The sequence below is a fragment of the Nuphar pumila genome, chromosome 2, assembly GCF_984573655.1.
Source record: "Nuphar pumila chromosome 2, dmNupPumi1.hap1.1, whole genome shotgun sequence".
Classification (NCBI taxonomy): Eukaryota; Viridiplantae; Streptophyta; class Magnoliopsida; order Nymphaeales; family Nymphaeaceae; genus Nuphar; species Nuphar pumila.
In genome coordinates, this window is record NC_143250.1 from 89,520,456 (window position 1) to 89,542,160 (window position 21,705).

General features: G+C 39.0%; 1 pseudogene across 1 annotated transcript; it reads right to left on the reverse strand.

Annotated features, from left to right (window-relative positions):
- Window positions 1–5,094: 5,094 nt before the first annotated feature.
- Window positions 5,095–6,487, reverse strand: LOC149846026 (alpha-amylase isozyme 3D-like; annotated as a pseudogene). The gene is made up of 3 exons (XR_016430496.1): window positions 6,360–6,487; window positions 6,120–6,252; window positions 5,095–5,990 (listed from the first exon to the last, which is right to left on the reverse strand). The product of XR_016430496.1 is annotated as an alpha-amylase isozyme 3D-like (transcript).
- Window positions 6,488–21,705: the final 15,218 nt, after the last annotated feature.

The window sequence follows — 21,705 nt, forward strand, 5'->3', positions numbered from 1 at the left end:
AGGTCAGCTTCCACCTTTATTACCCGCCAGGTAGAGGTACAATATTTATAGGTTACAAAAGAAGATGCGGTAAAATCAGAAAAGGAAAACAGAATAGAAGGAGACGATTTTTGATCTGGCGATGCCCAATAGACGTTGTACATCGTTGGTGCTGATCTGGTAATGCCTACAATCAAGGAATAGCTTTCTGTTTCTTCCAATGGATAAGCTCTTCTGCATCTGTGTGAATAAGTACACGGTTTATTTTAATACTCCCCCTCAAGTTGGGCTTCCTGGATCGAGCATGCCCAACTTGCTTCGTAGCTTTTGAAACACATGTTGTCCCAGAGACTTAGTAAACAAATCAGAGACTTGATTTGCCGAAGATATAAATCGGGTTTGGATTTCTCTGCTTTGGACTTTGTCGCGGATTACATGACAATCAATTTCGATATGCTTTGTTCTTTCATGAAAAACAAGATTTGCAGCTATATGTAGGGCTGCCTGATTATCACAAAATAAATTCATCGGGTAATGATGTTGTATCCCCAAATCTGCAAGTAAACCTTTGATCCAAGTTAACTCACAACATGCAAGTGCCATGGATCGGTATTCAGCTTCAACAGATGATCTAGAAACAATGGTTTGTTTCTTTGTCTTCCATGTGACAGGGCTAGATCCAATCATCACATAATACCCACTGGTGGATTGTCGGGTCATAGGGCATGATGCCCAATCTGAATCACAATACCTGTTAATTTGAAGTTGGCTATCTAATCGAAGTAAGATTCCATAGCCTGGTGTTGCTTTCAAATATCTCAATAGTTTGAACATGGCTTCTTGGTGGGGAACTCGGGGTTGATTCATAAATTGACTTAACACATGAACTGAATATAGAATATCAGGTCTGGTGATGGTTAAGTAAATAAGTTTTCCAATTGTCTTATGAGACAATGTTGGATCCTTTAAAAACTCACCATGTTCATTGTCTAATTTTAGGTGTTGCTCCATAGGAAAAACACCAGACCGTGCATTCATATAGCCTGCATCATGAAGAATACCCAATGTATATTTTCGTTGGGATAAAAATATTCCTGGTGTTGAACGCGCCACTTCTATGCCTAGAAAATATTTTAATTTTCCAAGGTCTTTTAACTTAAATCGAGCATTGATGAGAGACTTGAGATGGTCCATTTCTACAAGATTGTCACCAACAATGATGATGTCATCAACACAAACAATAATGAATACCTTGCATGTTTTGTTGATTTTGGAAAAGAAAGAATAGTCCGCCTTTGATTGTAAGTACCCTATCTCTTTGAGTAGTTCAGATAATTTTGAGAACCAATTCCGAGATGACTGTTTAAGTCCATATATGGACTTTTTAAACGACAAACAAGGTTCTCCCCCTGTCATGAAAATCCCAGTGGTAAGCGCATGTAGACTTCTTCTTGCAAGTCCCCATGGAGGAATGCGTTGTTGACGTCGACCTGAAATAAATGCCAATTGTATATAGCAGCAATAGCAAGAACACACTTGATAGTAGTTATCTTGGCAACAAGGGTAAATGTCTCATTGTAATCTAGTCCTGTTTGAGTATACCCCTTGGCGACCAAGCGAGCTTTATATCGTTCGATAGATCCATCAGATTTGAATTTAATCTTATAGACCCATTTACATCCAATGGGATCTTTTCCTGGTGGTATCTTAGTGAGTGTCCAAGTTTCATTCTCTTCCAATGCTTGAATCTCGACTTTCATGGCTTCCTGCCACTTTGGGTCTTGCATAGCTTGAGAGAAACTAGCAGGTTCTTGGATTCGAGTTAGACTGGAAAGAAAAGCTTTATGTGAAAGGGAAAAACTTTTGTCGACAAGATAAGAGAGAATGGGATGACAAGTACCTTTTGTTCTTGCAATTCCATCACTTAATGAACTTGAGTTGAAGACGGGTGAAGTCATAGAGCATCTGTAATCCTTGAGATATTTAGGTGGGTTTGTTGGACGCGAAGATCTGCGAGGTTGAGAGTCGGGAGTTATGCCAGGTGGGATTTCTGGATCGTTGATTGGATCCTCAGTTCTGTCTGAATTGGACAAATTTGAAGATTGTATATTAAAAGTGACTTGAGAATGATCATTATCAAATTGATTTTGTTGGAAGTCTTTCATGGATATGTCATGAACGGGCAAAGGGATGACTATGTTACCATCATTTTGGAACTCATGTTGACCTTTGAAGGGAAACTCAAACTCGTTGAATTTGACATCTCGACTTGTGAAAACCTTTTCATTTTCTAAGTCATATACCTTGTATGTTGCTTGCCCATACGGGTATCTAAAAAATATACACTTTCTGGCACACATATCAAACTTGTGGGTTTTATGTAGGTTAGTAGCAAAACATAAGCTTCCAAAAACTCTTAAATGGTCATATTTGGGGATACGACCATGTAGTATTTCATAGGGAATTTTATGTGAAATCGAGGAAGATGGTAATCGATTTAGAAGATAAGCAACAGTTAAAACAACTTTCTCCCCAAAACTTTAGTGAAAGATGAGCTTGAAAAAGAAGAGCTCGGGCCATATTAAGAAGGTCACGATGTTTGCGCTCAACTACCCCATTTTGTTAGGGAGTTGCAACGCAACTATGTTGTCTTTCTATTCCTTTTTCTCGTAAAAGGTTTTGCATATCATTGGAAAAAAACTCTGTTCTATTGTCGGATCTAAACTTCTTGATATTGGTTCCAAATTGTGTTTAAACAATAGTAAAAACATTTCTGATAATACTACATGTTTCAGACTTGTATTTCATAAGGTAAACCCATGTTGATCGTGAAAAATCATCCACAATAGTTAAAAAATAATGAGCTTCAAATAATGATGGTACTTGATACCCACCCCATATATCACAATGAATTAACTCAAAAATGGTTTGTGATGATATTGAGCTATTTGGAAAAGGTAAGCGAGATTGTTTGGCTATATGACAAATGGAACAATCAACTATTTGTGACCAATGATTGACATAATTTAAATCAGCTAAAGTTTTCAAACGAGAATTAGAAACATGACCTAAGCGACAATGCCAAAGTTCAGGTTTATTGGAATTCAAGGAAACGACTGCAAGTTTGTCTTCATCAAGGATGTAAAGGCCATTAGACATTCTGCCCATCCCAATCATGGTCATCGAGTGACGGTCTTGCATGAAACAAGATACATTATTAAATATCACATTACAATTCAAGTCTGAGCAAAGTTTGGAAACTGATATGAGGTTAAAATTGAAATGTGGAACATGGAGGACATTTTTCAGAACGAGATTGGGGGACAATGTCACATTCCCGATATGTGAAACAGGGACTTGTGATCCATTAGGTAGGCCAATTGGTGGACAAGTGGCATGGGTAGGATTCTCAAGACATGACAGCATATTTGTCATATGATCTGTTGCACCAGTGTCAATAACCTAAATGGTTTTAATTGAAAGACATACAGTTGGGTTCAGAGATTTACCTGCCAGATTGACTTTAGGTTAAATAGAGACTTGGTTTGGCTGGTTTATGAATTCAACAAACCTTTGAAAGAGTTCGGGCTTGAACAGGAAAGATTGACCCAAGCTATTTGTGGCATTTGCCTTGGGCCTTGATTGTTCATTGGAATTGAATTTATTTGGAAAACCCACCAGATGATAGCATCTTCCTTTTACATGCCCGATTTTACCACAATGGTCACAGCGAGGGCGTGGCTTTGCATGGCCTCTTGTTGTCACTCCTTTAGAATATTCTTTTGTTTGAAAACTTGCAGCAACAATGGATTCAGATGGAGTGACAACATTCAACTCTCATTGTCTTTCTTCTTGAATGATGAGTGAATAAGCCTTGGCAACTGTGGGTATTGGATCCATCAAGAGAATTTGGCTTCTAACGTGATTATAGCTTTCATTCAGTCCCATAAAAAACTGCATTAACTTGTCTTGTTATTACATATCATAGACAGATTTCATAGCTCCACAAGTATAAGATGGTAAAATATTGTATGAAGTCAACTCGTCCCACAAACCCTTGAGTTTAGTAAAGTAGACAGGAACTGAAGTATGTTGTTGTTTATAATTAACGATTTGTTGTTAAATCTAGTAGATTTTAGGAGCATTAGATTGAGAGAATCTCTCTCTCAGTTCAGACCATACCTCTTCTGCCGTTTGAGCAAATATAACGGTGGAAGAGAGGTCCTTATGTAGAGCATTCAAAATCCAGGATTGCACCATGTTGTTGCATCTTTGCCATGCAACAACTAATGACGGAGGTTTCGAGGGTTTGAGAATAGTACCATCTACAAATCCCATTTTGTTCTTCACGCTGAGTGCCATGCTCATCGCACGATACCACATAGAAAAGTTTTCACTTGTGAGGGGCTCAAAGACCAACATGGTACCTGGTGAATCAGAGTGGTGAATAAAAAATGGGTTTACGTGATCTTCTGTTGTGCTTGACAGGGCTGACGAGCCTTCCATGATGCTAAGTTTGGGATCAAGACTTAAAAAAAAAATAGTGAATGATGATGAAATCTTGTTCCAAGATTCTGCTTCTAAAATCAGCCAGAAATCGACTAAAAACAGAGAGGAGGTGCCTATCGTTTCCAAAGAAAGGGGCGAACCAAAGAACAAAGGGCTAAAAAAATTGTTGATCGAGGTGGCCGATTGGGGAAGAAACCAGAGTGACTTTGACAACGATCAGTGGATAGGGGACAAAAACCCCTTGATGCTGAGGATAATAGGAACCCATTTTCGGCTTTACTTTTTCTCCGCTTTGGTGAAGGCTTCCAGTTCCTCTACTACAGCTCCCCAAATCTAAATGTATTGGTAGGTATGGTGGTTGGAGGCCCTGATAGCAGAGATAGCTTTGCTGATGATCGGAACAACTATCAGCAGTCAGAACCAGTCACATACATCAATGCACCTCTTGTTGGTGCTCTTGCTTTTCTTGCAGGAATACCGCAAAACTCATTCCACCGCTAAAGAGGTGATTAGTTTGATGTTGTAAAGAAGGCAGAGGATAGAGGCTCTGATACCATGATAAAAGAGACAGAGGAATGATCAATATTCTACATAAGGATACAATATTTATAGGTTACAAAAGAAGATGCGGTAAAATCAGAAAAGGAAAACAAAATAGAAGGAGATGATTTCTGATCTGGCAATGCCCAATAGACGTTGTACATCGTTAGTGCTGATCTGGTAATGCCTACAATCAAGGAATAACTTTCCGTTTCTTCCACTCGTAGCTGTATGGATAAGCTCTTCTGCATCTGTGTGGATAAGTACACGATTTATTTTAATATCGACATCCATTCGATCAAACCAGGAGGCTTCCCTTGTGGATCGATCATCCTCCACAGCTCCCCTTCGACTGCCGCCTGCAGGATGCCTTTGGTGGTGAAGTCGAACACAGACGATGCCTCACCGACACCGTTCACCCAGTTGACGAGCTCCTGCCGGTGAGAGCTGGTTGTAGGCCGGCTTGCCGTCTTGGCCATACTGCATGGATCCCCATATCTCGGCAACCGCGAACTCCGGCGAGGTGCGGTCGAGGTATCCCTTGGCGACCATCGCGGAGTAGCCCTTGGCGAAGTCGAGGCACCAACCGTCGAAGCCGATCTCGGCCTTGAGCCAATTGAGCCAGTTCGTGAGCTCCCTCTAGACCCTGTCGTTGAGGTGGTCGATGTTCGGTGCGACAGGGAAGTCTTCGCCGGTGTCATCATGTCCGGTTCCGTCCGAGTACTGGGTGTCGCCCCTGCAGATTGCCCAGGGACCCCAGTCGAGGCGGTCGTCGGGCGTTCCTCCTTCGAAGATGCACCATATCCCCCTCGAGTCTTTCCTCTCTGCGGTTCGTTGGTTGATCACGATGTCAGCTACAACCTTGATGTTGGAGGCGCGCAGTGTGTTGATGAGGTCCTTGAGCTAGTCTTGGTTCCCGTATTTCGATACGTTTAGGTCGTAGAGTCTCCCCGGCATGTAACCTTGATCGGCCGAACAAGAAACAAAATCAATATTTTTGTTATACACATACACACACAAGTGAAAGAAAAGCAAGGCTAAATTTTCGATCGCTAGCAATTTATGCGGAGTATGTAAGTGTAGTGAGTCACCTTCGGGAGAGACCGATTGAGAAGGCGGTGGCAACCACACATGAGTGACACCGGCTTCAGCCAATTGAGGCACTAGGTTCTTCACTACGCGGTACCAACCTTGTGTGTTCTTCCATGACTCCCAATTAAAGCCCTACGTAGTGAAAACGATCAGAGAAAGAATATGGTACGTGAAACGTTCAAGCTTGCATGCACAAAAACAAGTAGGGAAATGAAACAATGTTTTTTTTCGTTCTTCACCTGAAAGAGGATCTGTGCATCCGATACATGGCAGGCTTGCAAGATGAGGTTGCAGAGGAGAAAGGAAAAGATGAAGGCACGAGCCATTTCAAGTAGAAGAGATGGAGAAAGAGATAGAGAAGTAGAGGCTGTCTGCTCTCTCCCCGATGCTTACTCCGTGATTTATACAAGAGGAGATTGTTAGGAGAGGACGATGTTGATAAGAAGAGAAGTGAGATTTGTTTTTGTGGAAACAGGAAAAGGACAAGCCGTGAACCGTTCCCTACGTCCCAATCGGTTTCAAAAGTCCTGTTGAGAAATGGGCCCAAGATTGTTCAAACGGATTGCGGGGTCCCACTCTTCGTTTCAACAACAACCAGGTGACTCTCGACGATTTTCTTCGTTATCCACTTCTCTTTCTGTTGAATGATTCAGTGTTTGGTGAGAGACTGGAAGGATAACTCTTCTGCTGCGAGTACGAGTTTCTCCCGTCACACATTTAAAGATTTATTTTGTTTGGTTTACAAGAAATCCTTTCACCTTAGAGAAGAAAAACGGAGAGAGAAGGAAAAGTTTCTATGTCGCTAAAGATGGCTTTTCATTTCATGTCTAATGTGAGGTTCCAGGAAAAGGCGAGTGTTGTTAGGTATGGAGTTCTATACCCAATGTGAGGTACCCAGAAATGTTGTCCATTGATGGAAAGCACCAAAGAGTTCAAGCTCTTGATGAAAATTCGTCAATCAGGGGTTATGATCAGTTCTGTCCGAACAAGATCCTACCCTTTTTTTTTTTTTGACATTTGAACAAGATCCTACTAGTAAAGTCAATTCCTTCTCTTGCCTTCTAGTTGTTCGTATGTGACCCTTCTATGGTATTATTCATGAATAGTGTCCAGAGCCTTTGCTCTTTAAATTCTGAATTCACTTGTCGTGGATGCCTGGTTCACTTTTGAGAACCTTTGGCTGTAGGGATTAAACCAAGCAAAGTCGGTATACAATTCCACGTACACAAATTTTAGTTCTGGCCTAACCTAATGTATAGCACATAATGCCGCCTTGTGCTATCACAAATCTCCTTGGTCTTTTCCTTTCTTTCAAAGTGCTGTTTTGAGGCAGCAGTACGTAGGAGTTGCAGTGCCAACACCTTGCCCGGTCCTATAGATATATAACAATGCCTAATGATAGTGATATATAACAAAGTGCTGTGATGAGGGAGCCAATCAAGCCGCCTGACCGTGTTTACAATGCCTAATGATAGTGATAATAATCGATTGAACCCTTTTTACCCTAAAAATTTTGGTGAGCATTTCCAGTCTATGCTACGGAACATGGATTTTCTTCTTACCTTCTTTCCTGCCTCTTTGAGAGTCTATCACTTATATCAGTTTGGTGATCGTGCCAAGTTAAACAAGGTGAGTAAGCAGAAGGGTATCGATTCAACGGGGCAGGAAGTGAATGAACATATACATGTATGAGAGCCGGTCAAGTTACATGCCAAGAATTTTTTTTCACGTTAAAATTGATTATGCAACTCTTTAATTAAAAAGAAAAGACTTGAATCATCTGTATGCTATCTGATTGAGAAAAAGATGTGGTCAACCCCAACTAGTGTAATGCAAATAGAATCCTCAATTCGCCAGAAAGCACTACGTTAAGCTACTCCTATGCATGATAGTCAAAAGAAAACAGAGAAATACAAGAAAATTACATAAAACTCAGAAAAATAACAAGCTTAATTATCCAATTACTCTCAAAAACCCTATAACAAGTATTTATAGCAAAAACAAGAAACCCTACCTTAGGTCAGATCTTGGATAGGATCTGAATATCTAAACGAACTAAAAGAATCCAAATCTAAAATGTAACGAAGTATCTCATTTGATCCGTTAGATCCAATAACCCTTTGTTGTTGTTGTTCTTCTTCTTCTTCTTCTTGTATTTTATGTTGGAGTTGGATATGACTATGTATCCATGACTGCATATATAACACAATTTTTTTTTAACTTACTTTAAAATTTCTTTTTTCAAAAAGCAAGCACATCGGAGGACTTTTCCTTTTAAAACACACATTCCAAACCAGAACCACAATTTTTCAAACACTTTGCATATTTAGGCAAATCAATATTTTAATCAATTTGTTGACATACCATTTCAGCACCGGCATTAGGACAACATTATATTTACCATGTACCATTTTGTCACTGGCCTTAAGCCAATCCTAACGGACCATTCCGGCATTGGGTTAAAAACCAGAAATATTTTTTTCAATCATGCACAAGTCTTGGCATAAATTATTTTCATTCATTTATCAGTGTAAAGGTTTACAAAATATATCATCTGTACACAACAAAGTACAAAAACCAAAAACAACTCGCAGAAGCAGTCCTAGATCTAGTACTACAGATGCCCTCAAGCCTTTTATGTTGTACCATCCGCCCGTCTACTATTGAACCCTTGAAAACAAAATAAGTATAAGAGTGAGACTACACATGTCTTAGTAGGTCTTTCACTAAACACATCCAGGTTTGTACAATGGTGAAAGTATAGATAAAACCACCCCAGATCTAACAATTTCAAATTCAAAGGATAAACTCTAAGATAATCTCAATATAGAGTTCTAAACTTAAGCTATATATATACAAGTACAAATCATCCCAATCTAGAGAAAGATGATCCAAAAAAAGCTCATTGGTATCTGGTGGCACAATCCAATTGCCATAAGCTTAAAACTATAGCATAACACACCTCCATACATCATATTCTCATGGTTTAGGCAACCCAAACTAACTTTACATATTGTGCCATCATGATACCAACATCTTGGCCAAGACATAACTACCACCATAAAAAATAACATACAACCAACAGAACAATGTACCCATTAGGTGCTAGCACCTTAGGCCAGAGCTCACAGTACCTCTCAGGTATGAGCCACAAGAATAAAATCTATGTACTCTTAGTTATGGATAATAAAGCACCATAATTACCATCTTGGTACCTAGGTCTAGGCCAAGACAAACACTACAAGAAAAATGCTAATTAGCGACGGATAGTAGCGACGACATTTTTCCGTTGCCAATTAGCGACGGCTTAGCGACCGTCACTAATCCGTCGCTACGTTTCGTGATATTCACAGATGTAGCGATGGAAAATGGTCCGTCGCTACGTAGCGACGGACCAGTTTTGTCACAACAACACGCTGCGGTTAGCGACGGATTGGGCGACAGTATTTTTCTGTCGCTACTTAGCGACGCCGTGAGCGACAGACATATTCCGTCGCTAAGGAGTTGTATATATTTACGTCGGCTTAGCGACAGAATTATTCCGTCGCTAATTTTCGCGTAAATCTGATCAAAACCCTTTTCCCTCTTTTCATGTTTCCTCTCTCCTGCCCTCCCTACGCAGCCCGACGCCTTCCTCCGCCACCCCGTCGCCTGCCGCACCGCGTTCCGCCCGAGCCGTCGCCCCGCCGACCGACCGTCGCCTCGTCGGAGACAGGTTCACTCGCCCTACGCGTTTCAAGCAGGGGATAAACCCCCTACCATGCCAGAAACGCAGGGGTTTAACCCCTGCGTTTCCGGCATGGGGGGTTGACCCCCTGCCGTGCCGGAAAGGCAGAGGGGTCGACCCCCTGCCGTGCCGTAAAGAGATGACGGCACGACAGGGGGTTTAAACCCCCCTGCCTTTCCGGCAGGGGGTTAAACCCCCTGCCTTTCCGGCAGGGGGTCGACCCCCCATGCCTTTACGGCAGGGGGTTTAACCCCTTGCCTTTACGGCACGACAGGGGGTTTAACCCCCTGCGTTTCCGGCAGGGGGGGTCGACCCCCTGCCGGAAACGCAAGTGGTTTAACCCCTGCGTTTCCAGCAGGGGTTAAACCCCCTGCCGTAAAGGTAGGGGGTTTAACCCTCTACCGTGCCGGAAACACAGGGGTTTAACCCTTGCGTTTCCGGCATGGGGGGTCGACCCCCTGCCTTTCCGACAGGGGGTTAACCCCATGCCGGAACAGGCAGAGGGTTAACCCCATGACAGAACAGGCAGGGGGTTAACCCCTTGCGTTTCCGGCAGGGGGTCGACCCCCTGCCTTTCCGGCAGGTCGACCCCGGCAGGGGGTCGACTCACTGGCAGAAAGGCTGGGGGTCAGTTAACCCCCTATGTTTCGTAAGGGGGTTGACCCTCTACCGGAACAGCAGGGGAGTCGACCCCTTGCCGGAACAACTTCCTTTTTTTTGTGGCGACTTTTTTTTAAAACTGTATTTTTTAATGCAGATTTTTCAACGGAACCAGCTCGTGCTCAGCCACCTGTGGTAAGTAAATGACAAAAACAATGCAAATCGGGTAAATACCCGTGGTGAGTAAGTGATGCAAGCGTATCACATGTTATTTAATTTATTAGATGTAACACTTTATTGTTCACACACTCACTTAGTTGTTGATATTTAGGGTTGCTTTGTTGGAGTTCGGAGATCATGCTGAGCATGATTTTAATGTATGAATATGGAAGTGTTCTTATTTTTGGAGTACGGAGTCCATGCTAAGCATGGTAGTAGTTAGTGAGATATTGAAGTGTGTTTGCTGCAGGTACATGTTTGCCATTTGTTTGATATGAATGATTACGATGTATTGCAATGTTTGATGTAATTGTATCCATGCTTGCATGTAGTTACTTTCAATTTGATTTTGACTTCCATGTGAAATTTTATAATAAAATCATGCTTCAAATGATTGTATTGTGTCATTAATAGTTTGCACATGAAAATATTAAGTTATCAATGCATGCATCAAAATTCTTGTTATTGTTTGACATAGTATATTGCATGATAAATTTGATATTTTCTTCATCGTAGCATTCTGATTGTTTTTTTTAATTCGTTAGGATACTATTCGTAACATCATACGACAGAATGACTGCAAACCGTGAATGGATGTACCGTAGGATAGTGGACAATGAGTTATCGCATGAATATATGGATGGTGTTGTCAGTTTTATTGAATTTGCAACGGCAAGTGTCAGTACAATGGATCCTACAGGTCAGATTAGGTGTCCCTGCAAGATTTGTAAGAATAATCGATTTGTAGAACCTCATAGCGTTAGACATCACCTATACAGGAAGGGTTTTGTGAGTGATTATCAGAACTGGATGTTTCATGGAGAAGAATTTAGAAACGATTTTGATGCACGGGTGAATGTGGTGCACGATAATCCATATACGGATTTGATATTTGATGCCGCAGGAACAGAACTGGGTTCTGCTATAAGTTCTAGTGATGTAAGAACTGCCGTAGATGAAGAATCACCAAACGATGCAGCTAGTAGATTTTATGATTTACTTAGAGATGCTGATGAGCCACTTTGGAACGATTGTGAGAGTCACACTATCTTGTCTGCAGTTCTTCAACTAATGAATTTGAAGTCCGAGTATAATTTGAGTCAATCATGTTTTGACCGTTTGTGCATGATTGTGAAGAGTATGTTGCCCAAAGATGAGAAATTGCCACAAAATTTCTATCGTGCGAAAGTTATGGTCAACGCTCTAGGTATGGGTTACAAAAAGATTGATGCTTGTCCAAATCACTGCATATTGTATTTCAAGGATCAGAAAAACAACATATCATGCCCGTCATGTGGGTATCCTCGGTTCAAGCCAAAGACAAGAGGCAATGGTAGCACAAGATCAAAAGAAGTTTCATACAAGTCGCTCCGCTACTTTCCTATCACTCCTAGATTGCAGCGATTGTATATGTCTTCAAGGACAGCTAAACACATGAGATGGTATGCAAATAAAGTTTGACACAATGAAAACAAGATCACGCATCCTGTTGACGCTGAAGCTTGGAAGCACTTTGATCGTACTCATCAGAACTTCGCAATGGAAGTGTGAAATGTTAGACTCGGTCTATGTACAGATGGATTTAATCCATTTGGGGGTAGATCAACTCCATACTCATGCTGGCCAGTATTTGTAACTCCATACAACCTTTCACCAAGATTGTGTATGAAACATCCAAATCTTTTCTTGTCTTTGTTGATCTCTGGTCCGACCTCACCTGGCCAAAATCTTTATGTATATCTAAGGCCATTGATTGATGAACTAAAAGTACTGTGGGATGACGGTGTTACCACATATGATGCCCACAAAAACAAAATTTCAACATGAAGGCCGTTGTTCTATGGACAATCAGTGACTTCCCTGCATATGGTATGTTATCTGGTTGGAGCACACATGGGAGGTTGGCTTGTCCGTACTGCATGGAGGATTCCAAAGCTTTTAGATTGAGGCATGGAAGGAAGCCTTGCTGGTTTAAGTGCCATCGTCGATTTCTACCCAGCGATCATCCGTTCCGACGTCAAAAGAATGCATTTAAAGCAGGCACAACTGAAACAGAAGGTCCATCCTCAAGATTGTCCGGCATAGAGATTCTAAGAAGATTGCGATACTTTCCAGATGTATTAACAGATGCCCGCAGTCCTACACCCTTCCGTGGATTTGGGAAGGATCACAATTGGACGAAAAAAATCTATTTTTTGGGAACTACCGTATTGGCCGACCCTATTGATACGACATAATTTGGATGTGATGCATGTAGAGAAAAATGTGTTTGATAATGTGTTCAATACAGTAATGAATATTAAAGGAAAAACGAAGGATAATTCGAAGGCCCGTATGGATTTAAAATTAATATGTAAAAGACCAGAATTGGAACTCAAAGAGTATAATGGCAAAGTACTGAAACCAAAGGCGAAGTACGTGCTCAGACCTGATCAAATAAAACATGTATGTCAATGGTTGAGACAACTGAGATTTCCAGATGGATATGTCTCTAACATTGCTCGAGCTGTGAAGATTGACGATGAACAGTTATATGGGTTGAAGAGCCATGATTGTCATATCTTTATGCAACGATTGATACCCCTAGCATTCCATGATATGTTAGACAAACCTATATGGGGGGTATTGTTTGAGTTAAGCGGATTTTTCAGAACATTGTGCGCATCGAAGGTTGTTGTATCAGATGTAAAGAATCTCGAGGACTCTGTCATCACCATTGTTTGTCTGCTAGAAAAGATATTTCCGCCAACATTTTTCAATGTTATGGAACATTTGATCATACATCTGCCATATGAACTAAGGGTTGGTGGCCCTGTGCAATATCGATGGATGTACCCATTTGAAAGGTATATGTTTTTTTATATTTGTCTCTTTAATGACAGATATTTAAAATTTGAAATGTATATTATTGTCAGATGCATGTTCGACCTAAAAAAAAAGGTTCGTAATAAAGCCAGAGTAGAAGGCTCTATTTGTGAGGCATACACTTTAGAAGAGATTTCAAATTTCTCATCTATGTACTTCGAACCTCATATTCCAACACATTACACATGCCCGCCCCGTAACGATGATGGAGAACAAGTAACTGTAGCTGACAAGCTGTCGATATTTCAACCACTTGGGCATGCATTTGGTAGTTGCCGATCAAGGCTATTGACAGATCGAGAGCAAGATGCAGCACACATCTATATTCTTTTTAATTGCTCAGCGATCGACCCATACATCGAGTAAGTATATGTATATGCAACTCAATTATAAATCCTTTTATGTTCTATATGTGGATACATGGCTCGGTAATATAAGTATTTGTGGTTTGCAGACGATTTGATCTGGAGTTGCAAAGCGAAGTTTCACATCTCACTGATGCAGAAGTACAAAAAGAACGTGAAACTAAGTTTGTGGAGTGGTTGAAACAGTTGGTAAAGAAGCTAACATAAATTTTGTACTTATAAACAACACTAAGTTACTTAATTGATCGTGATCACAATCATTGTTTATGTCTGTGCGTAGGTTCGCCATGGTGATGTTAAAGATCAAGGAATATGTGATTTAGAAAATGGTCCGACCAAAGTTGTGCAATGCTACAACGGGTATATTGTAAATGGTTATCGATTCTATACAAAAGACTACAGTATAAACAAATCAACGATAAATAGTGGCGTGTGTGTCAAGGGTAGCAGCTACGGTGAAAATGAACATGATTACTACGGTGTTATAGAGGAAATAATGGAGTTGACTTACTTAGGCATGAATAACAGGGTTACGATATTCAAGTGTCATTGGTTTGATCCAACTGCAACAAGACTCGACAAAGCTTCATGCATTATGGAGGTGAATCATAAATCGAGGTTTGAAACATATGAACCATTCATATTAGCCTCGCAAGCTCAACAAGTTTATTATACTTCATATCTGAGTATAAAAAAGTCAGATAGAAATAAATGGTGGGCAGTTTGCAAGGTGAAATCCAAACTATACCCCGAGTATGATCAGTTACAGGAAGATGAGTTAGCTGAAGACAGTGATTACTATCAATCAGATGATGTCTATGACTTCGCTTATGGTCACGATGTTGCGCAAGATATGCATGTCATATCTCCATTGGCCGATGAAACATTCATAGAGGAATGTGATCCAAATGATGTACCAAGTGGATGGACAAACAATGAAGAAGAAGAAGAAGAAGAAGAAGAAGAAGAAAGTCAAACTAGTGACGAGGAAGAATTCTCAAGCTAGTGAGCAAAATCTTATACTACAAACCTCTATTTAAATGCATTGTAATACTTGATGTGAGTTGTATTGCAATACTTGGTGTGAATGATTAAAAATTTTATTTGAATGTATTATAATACTTGATACGAATGATTCGAATGCATTGTAATACTTGATGTGAATGATTTCATTTATCTGAATGTATTATAATTTATGCAACGAATGATTTGAATTAGTGCAATACTTGATGTGAATGATTTGAATTATTTGAATGCATTGCAATGCTTGATGTGAATGACTTGAATGCATTGTAATACTTGATGTGAGTTGTATTGCAATACTTGGTGTGAATGATTAAAAATTTTATTTGAATGTATTGTAATACTTGATACGAATGATTCAAATGCATTGTAATACTTGATGTGAATGATTTCATTTATCTGAATGTATTATAATTTATGCAACGAATGATTTGAATTAGTGCAATACTTGATGTGAATGATTTGAATTATTTGAATGGATTGCAATGCTTGATGTGAATGACTTGAATGCATTGTAATACTTGATGTGAATTATTTGAATGTATTGTATGGCATATGTTATTTGTTAGAATATGGTTCGTGGAGGTTATAGTGGTCGCTCATCCAGTAGTAGCCAGGCTCAGCCTTCATCTTCACGGGCTCCTGTGATAGGTATATCATATAACTAATTGGATGCTTGATTAGTTCAAATGCGCATTCTGAGAATTTCTAATGTATTTTTTTACAGATGATGTTGCGCCTGTACACGACCCACCTACACCAGTTGATCACACGAGTCAATAGCCAACACAGAAAACAGGGTCTTCTCAGGCTGGCACAAGAAGACTCATTCGAATAGTGTATATCGATAATCGACAATAAGTATTTTGTTTTCAATTATTGCATATCTTTTAAATATTTTATATTGATATTTATTGTGTAACAATTCATGTGCAGCACGAGGTTTGAGCCACAAGAAGTAGTACGGGAGATTAGGAATTCACTTCTTCAACATCTACCAGAACCAGTTGCTCAATGGAAAGAGTACCCAAAGGAGGTGTTAGACAGATTGTGGTCCTCATTCATGGTATACAGTTGTTCATCATAGTTAATGTGTTTCATATTTAATTTATTTAAGCAATGTCTACTAACTTTCTGAAAATATTTGTAGGCTTCGAATCGCTTCGCAACTACGGTGGAAGAAAATGATACAAGGAAGGTGTGGCAGAAGGTGGCTGCCAATCGATTTGCAGACATGCTGCACACTATGAAGACTATAGCAAAAAAAGCATCTGGCGTAGTAGATGATCCATTATTGTGGAAGGGCCATGGTCCTATTACTATCAGGAGAGATTACTGGGATGAAATGTGCGATAAGTGGGCGGGAGATGCATTTAGAAATCGCTCTGCGAAGGCTGCATAAAATCGATCGAAGATGCCCGAAGCCCATCTACACACAGGTAGATCTAAGACATTTGGGAGCCATCTAAAGAAAATGGTAACTCATCAATATATAATATTAATTTTATAAGTATTGTTGCAAACTTGTGTACTAAATCTTTTGTTATTTAACTTCGCAGGAAGCAGAAAAAGGAGGCAGTGTACCATATAAGGATGCGTTTGTAGAAACACATAAACGGAAGACCACGGGAGTCTTCGTATCAGAGAAGGCGAGAACGACAACGGTATGTATTAATTCTATTAATAATCATTGCAATATATATGCAAGTTATCATAATGTTATCATTAATTATTAATGAATACTTTAAACATTATTTTGTAAGAGGCATATGAGCAACAGATGGTAGAGCGATATGGCGATGACGCTACTCAACATCCATCATTTGATCCTACAGCATGGGTGACTGCAGCAGGTGAACCCAAAAAAGGTCGCGTGTTCGGGTTTGGGAGTAATATGAACACTTCACCAGTTATTGGTTCTTCCAGTTACGGCTCACCGACTTCTTGCGCCGACAAAAGCTCCAAGCAGCCGACTATTCTTTCCGGTGATGATGTACGCCAGATCGTTAATGAATCATTGAATAACTACTTTCAATACACCGTCGCCCCCTTTCTCCGAAATGAGATCAAGGCCGCTGTTCAGGATAGGGGATCTTCGATTCCAAGTCCCTCTCAGGTATAATCACATATTCAGTTTTTTGTGTGCCTTAGAATACATATGAGCATAATCGAATCACATATATAACTTTTTGCCTGCCTAAGAACACATATGAGCATGTTATAATCACATATTCAGTTTTTTGACTGCCTTAGAGCACATATGAGCATGCTATAATAACATATAGAGTTTTTTTATTGCCTTAGAGCACATATGAGCATGCTATAATCACATATAAAGTTTTTTTGCCTGCCTAAGAACACATATGAGCATGATAGAATCACATATAAAGTTTTTTTGACTGCATTAGAACACATATGAGCATGCTATAATCACATATTCAGTTTTTTGACTGCCTAAGAACACATATGAGCATATTATAATCACATATTCAGTTTTTTGACTGCCTTAGCACACATATGAGCATGCTATGATAACATATAGAGTTTTTTTACTGCCTTAGAACACATATGAACATGCTATATATCATTTATGATAGAATCACATATAAATTTTTTTGCTTTGCCTGCCTTAGAGCACATATGAGCATGCTATAATCACATATTCAATTTTTTGACTGCCTTAGCACACATACGAGCATGATCGAATCACATATATAGTTTTTTGCCTGCCTTAAAGCACATCTGAGCATGGTAGAATCACATATAGAGTTTTTCTAGATGCCTTAGAACACATATGAACATGCTATAATCACATATTCAATTTTTTGACTGCCTTAGCACACATATGAGCATGATAGAATCACACATATATATATATATATATATATATATATATATATATATATATATATATATATATATATATATATATATATATAAAACTTTTTGTCTGCCTTAGAGCACATATGAGCATGATAGAATCACATATAGAGTTTTTTTATTGCCTTAGATCACACATGAGTACATGATAGAATCACATATAGTGTGTAATTTATTTTATTATATTTTGTTTATCAATACTGACTGTTCTTTTCTTGTGTAGGCTGCTAGCGATAATCAGCGTAGTGGAGCTGAAGGGACAGATAAAGACAATGAACAAGAAGACGCACAAAATCTTGGCGATGATTAGAGGACTGTGTTGAAGAAGTTCTATTTTTTTATGTTTCCTAATTGTAATTATTGAATTGTAAATAATTAAACTTGTTAATTTTAAGGTGGAACGATTAATTGTTGTAGATTCTTGTTATATGAAATTTTTTGTGTGGTTTGTTTTTTATTTACAGGAAATATAAATTGTACAGGAAATAGAAATTGTACCGTTCTCGGTATTTAATTTTCAAATAATTTTTTTTTAATTTTTTTTCGTGTTTGCGACGGAACCATCCGTCGCTATTCATATTAATCTAGCGACGGCATAGCGACGGAAGTAAATCCGTCGCCAAGCCGTGGTCCGTTTAGTACCGGCGGATTGGCGACGGAATCTAGCGCTCGTTAGTCCGTCACAATTAGCGACGGACCGGGCGACGAAATAATTCCGTCGCCAGTTAGCGTCGAAATATTCGCGACGTAAGCATACTGTCGCCTCGTTGTCGCTAACCCGTCGCTACCCATGTTAGCGACGGATTAGCGACGGAATGTGGTCGTCGCTAATCTACTGCTTTGTTGTAATGAAAGCACACATAAGAACACTCAACAAAAAGGCCAACTCAAGATACCCGCTCAGTACTACAAATCAATACTCAACACATACGGGTCAACACCCGATAAATCGTAAGGCAAACAACTATGGAGTCATTACCCTATCATCAAACTCTACACAACACAAGCTTTTCATATTTTATACATTATCATGTATCATTGCCTTCATAGCCTTGCAAATCATGAACCAATTCTGAAATATCAGAATGCCATGCAACTTTGAAATGCCTTGCCATTCTTGCGAGTTGATCTCTAGAACATTCAAACTATCATTGTATCTCTGACTTGCCTCATTCATCCTAGCCATACCAACATTGAACTATTTGTGCATCATCTCAGGCATTACGAATCAATCAAATATATTCATGTGTTAATGACATGCTCTCATGCCAACATGTCTCCTTTGAACCAAGCATAACTCCAAATGCACCTCGCACACCAGCTATGTCCCTCTAGACAACTCAAACTTTAAATCCAAGCTCACACATATCAAGATCACGATATGTATCTAGGTTTGGTGCCTCTTACAAAAGACCAGCCCAACACCAAAACAATATGATGCACCCCCATGTTTGGTACCTTAGACCAAACTCTACTAAGAATGTGAAGCCCATGCATAAAACCTCCAACACCAGCAAGGTAGGGTCCCAAAGATCCACTCCACATTAATATTAGGTTGGATCCCTCAGATCCCATGCTAATTATAAGTCCAACACATAAACAAAATATCAAATTCAATTTTCATCTCAAACCTAGCACATGCTAAGATTCATTTAAACTGAACATGTTAGAATCATATAAACAAAATTTTAGAAAACCGACATGCTGGGATTCATTGTAACCCACACAGATTACATATTATGATTCAAAAGCAAACCCAAAACTCATTACCTACTATGATTCAAAATTGACTCCAAAACTAATTTTTTGCTATGATTTAAAATCAAAACCCTAAAATCGGTTTTCTTGCCATGTTTTAGAATTAAAGCCAAACTATTTTACCTGCTGTGATTGAAAATCAAACTTCATAGAAAAACAAATTTGCTGCTGCAATTCAAACTGATTTGCCTGCTGTATTTTCAAAATCAAAACCCAAACTGATTCTTTGTTGTGATTTAGAATTAAAACCAAATTGTTTTACCTGCTATTTCATAATTTAAACCCAACTGATCTTCTGCTATAGTTCAAAACTCAAATCTCAAAAGTATCCACTTATGTGCTGTGTTTAAAATAAAAAACCCACATGTGTGTTTCTATTGAAAACAAAAACTCACATCTTAAGACCGATTTACATACTTGTGATTAAAATTAAAACCCCAAACATCATACATGTCGTGATAAAAAATTAAAACCCCAAACAGATTTATATTTGGTAATTAAAAATACAAAACCCTAAATGACATACATGTGGTTAAAATTAGAACCCCAAACAACATAGATGTTGTGGTCAAGAATCAAAACCCCAAACAACAAATTTTCTTCAGTGACTTAAAGTTTGCTGAACATCAACCCAAAAAAAATGTTGTTTGTTGTGATTTAAGATCAGTTGAGGTTCTAAGAATTCATACCTCAAAAAATTTTTATTGTTTTGATCTAAAATCAAATGGGGTTCCAAAATCAAAACCCTAACAAAGTTTTTGTAGTTGGGGTTTTAAAAATCAATACCCTTATGTAAATCCAAAGCTACCATTTTAACATTTCAGATTTAAAGCCTGAAAATAAGACACCCATCATGCTATTTGTAGAAACATCTAAGTATGGTCCTTCACAATCTATGCATAGAGGAATTAAAAAAAATGTGAACCCATTGCAACCATGATAGTTTTCTAGGAAACCCCTATTTAGAAACTTGCTAAAATCACAAATCCACATCAAGAATCTAACCTACACACCTATGCCATGTAAGAGAGTGGAGTTTAAAAACCTACCTTGTATTAGCCCAACAATATAGAGAGAACAACAAGCAGATCTATTTTAGCCCCAATTAGAGCTGAGATCTCTCAAGATCAGTCGACCTTCACAATCTTATATTTTTTATTTTTCGTTGGACACCCTCCATTCATTGCTTCAACATGAAGGGGAGGAAGAAAAGAGCAACCAAATGAGGGAAAACACGCAGACCCCAAGTAGTTTGGGGTAGAAGAAAAAAGAGCACACAGTTGCATGTGTGTGTGTGTTGGGGGGGGGGGGGGGGGGGAGAAGAAGAGAAGAGGAAAGAGATAATATGAGAGAGAGGGAGTTCATAAATGAAAAGAGGAAGATAGAGGATTTAGCTTAGGATAATTTAAACCAAAAATGAGATTACATGTCTCATTAAGGTAAAATGGTGGGGGCTGAGCTGTTCACTTAGTCAACAGTTGCCCATGCAAAAAAGACCATCCTGCCCTCAACTACAAATTAAAGTCTAACTATGACCTTACCATACCGATTTTGCCCTTAAGAGAACATATATTTACCTTTTTGACATCTACCTAGAAAACCATATTCTTTTTATATAATCTCATTCATATCCTCAAGACAAAAATATCCTTAATCATTTGTGAAAATTTCACATATCTCCCTTGCCAAATTTACCTTCTACTTTAGCAATAATGATAATTGTGTCCCCAAAACACAACAGATTTGAACTGAACCCAATTTTGATTGGATGAGGATCCAATTTTCATAATGAACCCATTAATTGTCCAAAAAACACATTAAAATGCAGAAAAATATCATATTTATTAAATAATTGCAATAATAAAGGGTCCTAAAATTTAGGGCATTACATCTACCCCTCTAAAAAATAATTCATCTATGAAATTCGATCATACTCAAGAATTTTCCAAACATGGTTCATCAAGCTTTCTCTGTGCACTTTGATCAAATAATCTAACCTTGAGGATCAAAACTCTACAACTCATCTAGATCTTTCAAAAAATTATCCATATACTAAAACAATATGGGCTATCACATGCCAGTCACAAGTCTTACTATCATATCTCAATCATAATCTTATATATTGGTGGCGAAATGTCGGTCGAACAT